At 43.1% G+C, this 8,523-nt stretch overlaps 1 protein-coding gene across 2 annotated transcripts in view; it reads right to left on the minus strand.

Annotated features, from left to right (window-relative positions):
* lhfpl7 (LHFPL tetraspan subfamily member 7) overlaps positions 1-8,523 on the minus strand; it is a 134,063-nt gene that overhangs the window by 101,374 nt on the left and 24,166 nt on the right. The window lies entirely within an intron of this gene.

An 8,523-nucleotide genomic window follows, 5' to 3' on the forward strand; every position in this document is an offset into this window, starting at 1 on the left:
CACACACACACACACACACACACACACACACACACACACACACACACACACGTTCAATCCCAACTTCTTTTTTTGGGTGGAGGGTAGGCTTTTTGGCCTATTTGATAGGACAGAAGATAAAAGTTCCTGTTCTGCTCTTACAGAGAGACTCATGGGAAAGTGTGCATTCCTGGACGAGTGGCGGCTAAGTTTGAAGCCCTACAGCGTGTTAGGCCTGGGGGAGTTTGTGCATGTTTGATTGGGTTTCCCCGGCAACCTGTGCGTCTTTGTGGTGCCGTTTGATCTGCATAACCTCTCAGACTGGCTCTCCAGCGTCGATGGAGCTGCCACACATCCACCTCAACACATTTTAAAAGGCGTCCGTCTTGGCGGGTGCAACCCGCTGACAGTCAGAACACTGCGCTGTGCCACATTAGTGATTAGCATGCAGGCGGGCGCGAACGGAGAGAAATGTCTAACATGCACGGGGGAATTACAGCCGTAAAACACATGTCATTATGCATGGCCCTGATGTGACTGGAGAAAGGATGAAAGCAGAGTGATTTTAATGCCTGAATGAAGCTTTAATTAGCTTGTTCTGGGCGTTTTGGCAGAAAGACAGAGAGGGCAGCACGGAAATATTGGTGGAAATGATAATCATTGTTTTTGGGCCCTTTATTTGTCCAGGTTCGTCCTACATAAACAGCGCCTTTAGTTTCACATGTGGGTTACAGATCAGCTCCTTGGGAACCGCTGGGAGCAAAGGGCCGAGCACAAGGGCGTCTTGGCATTTAAAGCTATAGCGCGTAGTTTCTGTCGCCCCCGTGAGGGATTCTAAGTAACGACAACAAAACTGTCGGCGCGTGCACGTGATACAAGCCTTCTGTGATCCCTCACAGCCCACAGGTGTCTTCTGAGGCCAGTATTATACTATGAGAGCGCTGAGAATGAACCAAAAAAAGTCAGATTGTGTGTTGTAAACAATGACCTAGGCACTGTTTCTGTATGAAAACAGACAATAGAATTTGTACCATGCATTATTTAAGAATCTGACTTATTTTTACCCAAATCTCACTTAACTTCTCCTTAATGTTTTAATTTCGTATTGTAGCTACTGTATGTTACTTTAGACACTTATTGACTCGCTCTTTTCTTACTCGTTTTTTACCTTGAATTTGACTGTGAGTGAACAATTTCCCTGAGGGGATAAATAAAGCATTCTGATTCTGAAAGACGCCATTAGACTCCCTAGTGCAGAGAAGAACTGCAGATTTGGGTGGTAATTATAAGGGTTGATCCCAGCGACCCCCCCCCTCACATAAAGTAGTTCTTTGATCCATAAGGGATAATGTAGAGTGGGCTCTATGGCGCTGATAACTCATTTAAAACAACAGACCGTAGAATGCTGTGATTGAACAAGCAGAGTCAAGTAGAGCCTATTCAACAAGGCCGTGTATTAAAAAAAAATACATATAGCTGGTTTAATATACCATGACAGGAACATAACAAATAAAGAAAAACGTGTTCTCAGTAAGAGCTCTTATCTCTGGTACTACTGCCACAGCTACTTGTTGTTTTTACCTTGCAGCAACTACAAGAGGGCAGAGGAGACCCAGCGGCACACTTGAAGATACAGGAAAGTCATTAACTTTGGTGGTCTTTGTTCTTCTTTCTCTCTCGCTGGAATGATATTCATGTATGCAGAGGAATGTCTCCTTTCGCTCGGTTGCTTGATCTTGGCGTGCCTTGTGGGCTCCCAGTGTGCAGCCTGCCTCCCACCCTGCTGTTCTCAATTCACTACGACACATTAAAAGGTGCATCACGCCTCGCGCAGGGGAGCAGAGCTTGAGAGGGGGGGAGGGCAGCCGTGTCCAGGTAAATACGGTTCACTCATTAAACAATACAAGAAACGTTGTGGTGCTGTCAGCTATATATATATATATAGTCTGACAGTGATGATTAGCATTAAAATGAATGACTGTTTGGAAGGAAAAACGATAATTGCATTGCTGAAAATGGTTGTAAATCTAAATATTTCCATATGTAAGCTGTAAATCCAGCCACTCAATTATGTGCAAGCACTAATAGATTTATACACATGACATTTTCGGTGCCATTTAAAAACAACCCGAGACAAACAAAGGCTATCAGACGTCTACACAGCAACTTTTTAACAGAAAACAACAAACATTTCAATTAATGGTGCCCCAATAACTCCCAATACTGTGTATATGTGCGCGTTCGGATGAAACAAACTCATAATCATTACCACTTTTACTTGCAGACAATACAGAAATATTTCGGGAGCCTTTTTCCATGACTCGGCTGGCTCTGAGAACAAGTTAATTTAGTAGTGAATGAGCAGCTAACAGCACTGGTCCTCTCAGTAATGCTTCCTAAATAGATTGTAATTGTGTGTTAATACCCTGGGGGTAATACCCGTTTGAGCCTCTACAACAACGGGACCGAGAGGAGAGACGGGTTTAAGATTGGAAAATTGTAAAGTGAAGACATAATGAGGCAGACGTGTCTTACACTCGTGTCTTTGTCTTTCCTGCAGACTGAAAACTTGATTTGGAGGGTAATCATGTCAGGATATTGTGACTTGAGATATGCTGACGCACAAAAACTTTTAAATCCCAGCCATTCGGTGCAAGAAATACCTGATGGATTTGACCCCAATCACCATTAATTCAACAGTAACAGGAACCGACTGGAGCGCACGTGTTACAATGCTGATGAAAGTCAGGGCTACAAGCTGATCCACATGTAAAACTACCTGGCTCCATCATAAAATAACTGTTATTGGTTTTCCTCAATAAAAAAAAGTCCACATCCTGAGACCAATAACTGCACTGATACAAAAACCTCCATCCAGCTGCCTAGAGTAATAAAGGGACAGTCTGAAGGGGACTGTTTGATTTCCAATTACATTAAAGAAGTCAGGGATTACACAGTATGGGCCAATGAAATTTCATTGTCTCCTCAATTGGGAGCTACAAGAATGGAGATGGCAAGGCATGTCTCATTAAACGCACTTTGCCTTTCCAAGCCTGGACTGAATGGCTAAAAGTTCCTGCGCGGGGCTGTGGAAAATGGAGGGTTTCTCCTCTTCACAAGTGCCAGGGTGAGGACACAGTTAACGCTCAGCCGTGGCCCTTAGACAGAAATAACTCCACCACTTTACAGTCCAATGTCTCGCCTTTATGGAGGACAAGAGGTGAAGCGAGAGCGGACGTGACGAGTTTGTCTTATTGCTCGGCGGCTCTTGCTGTGCCTGCGCTTCAGTGAACATTGTTAATATACAGGTAGACTATTCTCTACCCTCCCATCACTAATCAGCATTCAGCAGCGTGAGAGCCCAGCGGCCGCGCTAAAGCATCAGCCTTGACATGTTGGGCCTCTAGAAGCCCATTACCACCCTCACACAGCGTTCCAGAACATCTGTGTGCTGTTTCTGTTTCATCCACAAGCTCCCATAAGGAATCAGTGGAGCTTTCACCTGTCCAGTTCCCTTTCTGTTAACCGTTTCCCTAGTTTATTGGTTTACACATATACTACAGATTAAAATACAGAAAATCAATAAAAGATGTGATCGAGAGATGCAAATAACCCTCAGAGGGGCTTAATCCAGTGTTGTCATCGTCATGTAATTTCTTCATCTTTCAGAGGAATCCTGATAATCCTTCCAGAGCACGACTACACACAAAAAACACTTCACCTCTAAATAAATGTGCTCAATAATCCATCCATCTTCCTCATTGATCTCTAATGGGCGGAGACTGGGAGAGGTGATGCTAGGGATATGTGTGTGTATGTGCGTGTGACGGTCATCTGAATGGCTGACGAAGCGGTGTGTACGGAGTGAATGCGAGATGGAGAGGAGATAAGGAGAGAGGGGAGCGGAGATTAATCACCTGACAAGTGGATGGAGTGTCCATTTGTGCCTCGGGGACAGGCTACAGATAGGATGTGACATTCAGGAGCACTTAGGAGGACATGGAGGAGCTCGCTGTTCCCCTCCACACACACACACACACACACACACACACACACACACACACCCACACCACCACACACACACCACCCACAACACACACACACCCACACACACACACACACACACACACACACACCACAACACACCCACACACACACACACACACACACACACACCCCACACACACACACACTCACATGTTTACATACCACAACGTACGTCCAGAACCAAAAACCTTTTACTGATTCTAAGGGTAAAATGATGTGACAGTATAGTAAAAACACAAGAGTATGATGCTATAATGTATTATGAGAACCAGAAAAACCAACACTTGTTGGTTAATGTGTGAGAGGTTTTACATAGAGTCATGTTGTGAACAACGTGATGACAATCTAAAGCACAGGTCAAGAAGTTTCTATATATCTGTAATTGACTTAGTGAAGGCTAAAACTACTAAAATCAGTTCCACGTTGTAATAAATCTATTTTCATGAACCTGGTGCGTGTTGCAGTCAAGTGTGCAATGCTCAGTCTGTCACTGGCATGCACTTGGCTGTAATCAGTATGAATACATTATATGTTACAAGTGGGCATGTTAGAACCAAAATAACTTGGGATGTTTGGGACGTGCTGAGTTTCAAACAGCTAACGGAGCTAATGCAGTTAGCCGTTCCGGGTAAAGATTATAATTTTTATTTTTTTCCCTTTATTAGATGGAGAAAGTGGACAGAAATGAAAGGGGGAGAGAGATGGGGGATGACATGCAGCAAAGCGCCGCAGGCTGGGTTTGAACCCGGCCCGCTGCAGGACTCAGCCAACATGGCAAGCGCTCTTACTGGGGGGGCTAGAGGCCGCCCTCAGGGGTCATTTTTAAATCCGAGGACCCCTTAACTGTAAGAGAGACCGGGCAATATACTACATATATCATATAAAATGAAGTTGCATATAAAATTGGGCCTACTATAACATGTAGATTGGTCTAAAACCTTTACATAGCTTTTGAGTGCATAGAATACTAAGCTATTAAAATATTTGTTGGCATGATTTTACAAATCATGTTTTAATGTTAACATGTGGCCCAGTGACTCCTTTGGGATCACCCGTGTCTGTATCTTAGTGACTACCTTACCTATTGGCCAGTAACCCTATCAGCAATGTTTTTTTACCAATAAGCTGATTTATATTTGCTAATAATATTTGATTCATGTTCAGACATTTAGGAAGCTTTCACACCTGAGCAATTTGGTCGGTTTTAACTGAACATTACAGCGTTTTGTGGAATAGTCCGGTTAAGGGGGGGGGGGACTAGGGCTGCACGATATGAGGAAAATATCTATATAGTATAGTATGAGTCACAACATTAATGGGAATGATCCTTTTAGTATCATTATTCTCAAAATTATTTACATGGAAAGAAATTAAAATGATTATAGTGTGATTTTTGCGAGGATCTGTGCCAAACAAAGATTTTTTTCTCCAGTCTGTAGGATAATGTTTGTAATTTGTAATAAATTTGTAATAATATTTGTAGGCCGGGACGTTCCTGCAGCACCACAATACTTCATTCAGAGTGGTTTGACACGTATTTGACCATTAAAAATATTGCCCCCCTGCGATTTGGATATTGCACTAGTACATATTTTGATTTTGATACAATAGTGATTAATTGTGCAGCCTAGCTGACAGCTCATTCAAATTCTGGAGCGGGCCAGACATCAGAACTCTGGTCCCCATGGAAACGGTAGTCTTGGTTCACTTCCAAGTGCACTAGAGTTTGGTTCACTTAAGGTGAGAAGGCAACCTGACCCTAATGTAGGAACTGAACCAAAAAGCAATGCATTTACTACTAACTTATAGGATTTAAGGGATAACTTAAAATCCATAACCTCCTTACTCGCGGTCTTGTCAACTGCTTATTGTTCGTCTTCTTCTAAAATGTTAGAAACACTAAAGCAAAACCAGAAAAACCCCAGACTTTGTTAGAAATTGGACTTTGCTCCATTATTTCTTGACCGTTTGATTCCAATGTTTGGTGCACTTGACAAAGTGCTAAGAGAGCGACATGAACATGGGAAAAATGCCACGCTGTAACAACTATACAGCCAGATCGCACTACAGTCTACAGAATTAAAAAAAAAAAAAAAAATCCAGAATCACTTCATATTGTGCTATGGTGAAAATGAAAGTTCCTCTTCCGTTCGGTCAGGTTTTCACGGTAGATGTCTTTTTATTGAACCCAGTTAAAAAAGAGATTAATGAAAAACTTATTTATTTTAGGAATTGAAATGTGGCAGGTAACCGGACCACCCTGTTTTCGGGGGGTTTGAGGAGGTAGGTGGAGGAGGGGGATCAAAAGGTTGATGATGTTCCCCTCTTCTCCTTCTGCTCCTCTTGCCTCCTTTTCTTTCTTCTGTCTTTTCAATCCCTCCTCTCCCTTCACCTGCTCCTTCCTCTCTTTGACTTGTCTCTCCATCTCCTCTTTCTCCTTCATTTGTCTTTTCAATGATTCCTTCTCTCGCTTCCTATTTTCCTCACTCCGTTTATTCTCTGTCCTTTGCCTTTTTCAGCTCTTTTTTCAGGCTCTTTTCTGCCGCCTTCTTGACCTTCTCTTCCTCCTTTTTCATACTGGCCTTCTCATTGTCCGTTCTTTGAGCCAGCTCCTGCAGGCCGAGGACACTGACCTGAAGCTCAGAGTTCTGCTCTTTCAGCATCTGGATTACATTCTCCATCTGGCTCTCTTTGGCAACTCCTCCTCCATCCTTCTGCTCATCCTTTCAAACTCCTGGAGGCCGTGGTCTTGTGCCTGAAGAGCAGAGATCTGCTCTTTTAAGAGCTTGATAATGTTCTTTTTTTTGGCTCGTTCTGCTGTTCCACTCGTCTCTCGTTTCTCAAAGCTCTCGTCTTTCGCAGCGAGCTCACACGTCATTTGATCTTTCAGTGTGTTGAGTTTTGTTTCAAACTCTTTCTCCCTCTGGATGATCTGCCTTTCCTTCTCCACGAGCTGGGCTTCCTTCTCCAAATACTCAACTTCTAGAGCCATCTTTTCCTCCATTATTTTGATGATCAGATCATCCTTTTCCTGGACAACATGGCTCAACTTCCTCTCTCTGTTCTCTGCCAGAGTTCGGAGCATTGTGTCCATGTCCATCAAATTCTGGTATTGCATAATACATCATTAAATCTCCTCTCCAGGGTCTGTCTGTTCCTCTCTTGCTCCTGTTTCATGAGCCCGACGTTCTGGTTGAACTCGGCCCTCCAGTGAAGTTTGGCTGACTTGGAGATGTTCTTCTCTGAGAGAGTCAATCTCTTCATTTTTCTCCTTGATTTTACTCTCCTTTTGGCCATTTTTTCGTCAGGATTTCCATTTTCTCCTCCTCCAGGCCAGCATGTTTGGAGAGCAGCTGGTTGATTAGTTCTTTAGTATCCAGTTGGTCTTTCTTCAGGTCCTCGAGCTGCACAATGGGAGTTGGGCAGACGACTGTTTCAATAACAATGTTGCCATAGCAACAGACAAAACACAATAAACAGTTATATGTGCATTAATACACATTAAGATGACTTTATATCATTTTATATATTTGTATGAGTATCAAGCAATATCAAACAAAAAGTATATTCTAATAAAAATTTAAAGACTTGTAAAAATCAAGATTAGACATAAATGTACAGATATTTAAAACAGGGATGATTTTTTGTGTGTTTCTATGGTGAAGACACACTACGTGATGTCAGGCTGCATCACATGACTTCTCCAGACTAAAAAACTGCAAAATAGAAGTATATAGCCCAACATGAAGTGTTTTTTCCACTACATGGTACCTGCTCGACTCGCCTTTTTCTGGTTTTCCATTACGAAAAAAAAGTCCCTGGTACCTGCTTACAGGTACTTTTTTTAGTTCCAAGTAAGCTGAGGAGATACCAAAAGGTGACGTGAAAACCGGCAGACTGCTGATTGGTCGGAGAGAATCGTCACTAATCACTGCATACTGCTGATTGGTCAGAGAGAATCGTCACTAATCACTGCATACTGCTGATTGGTCGGAGAGAAACGTCACTAATCACTGCAGACTGCTGATTGGTCGGAGAGAATCGTCACTAATCACTGCAGACTGCTGATTGGTCAGAGAGAATCGTCACTAATCACTGCATACTGCCGATTGGTCGGAGAGAAACGTCACTAATCACTGAAGACTGCTGATTGGTCGGAGAGAAACGTCACTAATCACTGCAGACTGCTGATTGGTCGGATAGAATCATCACTAATCCCTGCAGACTGCTGATTGGTCGGAGAGAATCGTCACTAATCACTGCATACTGCTGATTGGTCGGAGAGAAACGTCACTAATCCCTGCAGACGGCTGATTGCTTGGAGAGAATCGTCACTAATCACTGCAGACTGCTGATTGGTCGGAGAGAATCGTCACTAATCACTGCATACTGCTGATTGGTCGGAGAGAAACGTCACTAATCACTGCAGACTGCTGATTGGTCGGAGAGAAACGTCACTAATCCCTGCAGACGGCTGATTGGTTGGAGAGAATCGTC

Source organism: Etheostoma spectabile, chromosome 13 (assembly GCF_008692095.1).
Source record: "Etheostoma spectabile isolate EspeVRDwgs_2016 chromosome 13, UIUC_Espe_1.0, whole genome shotgun sequence".
Lineage (NCBI taxonomy): Eukaryota > Metazoa > Chordata > Actinopteri > Perciformes > Percidae > Etheostoma > Etheostoma spectabile.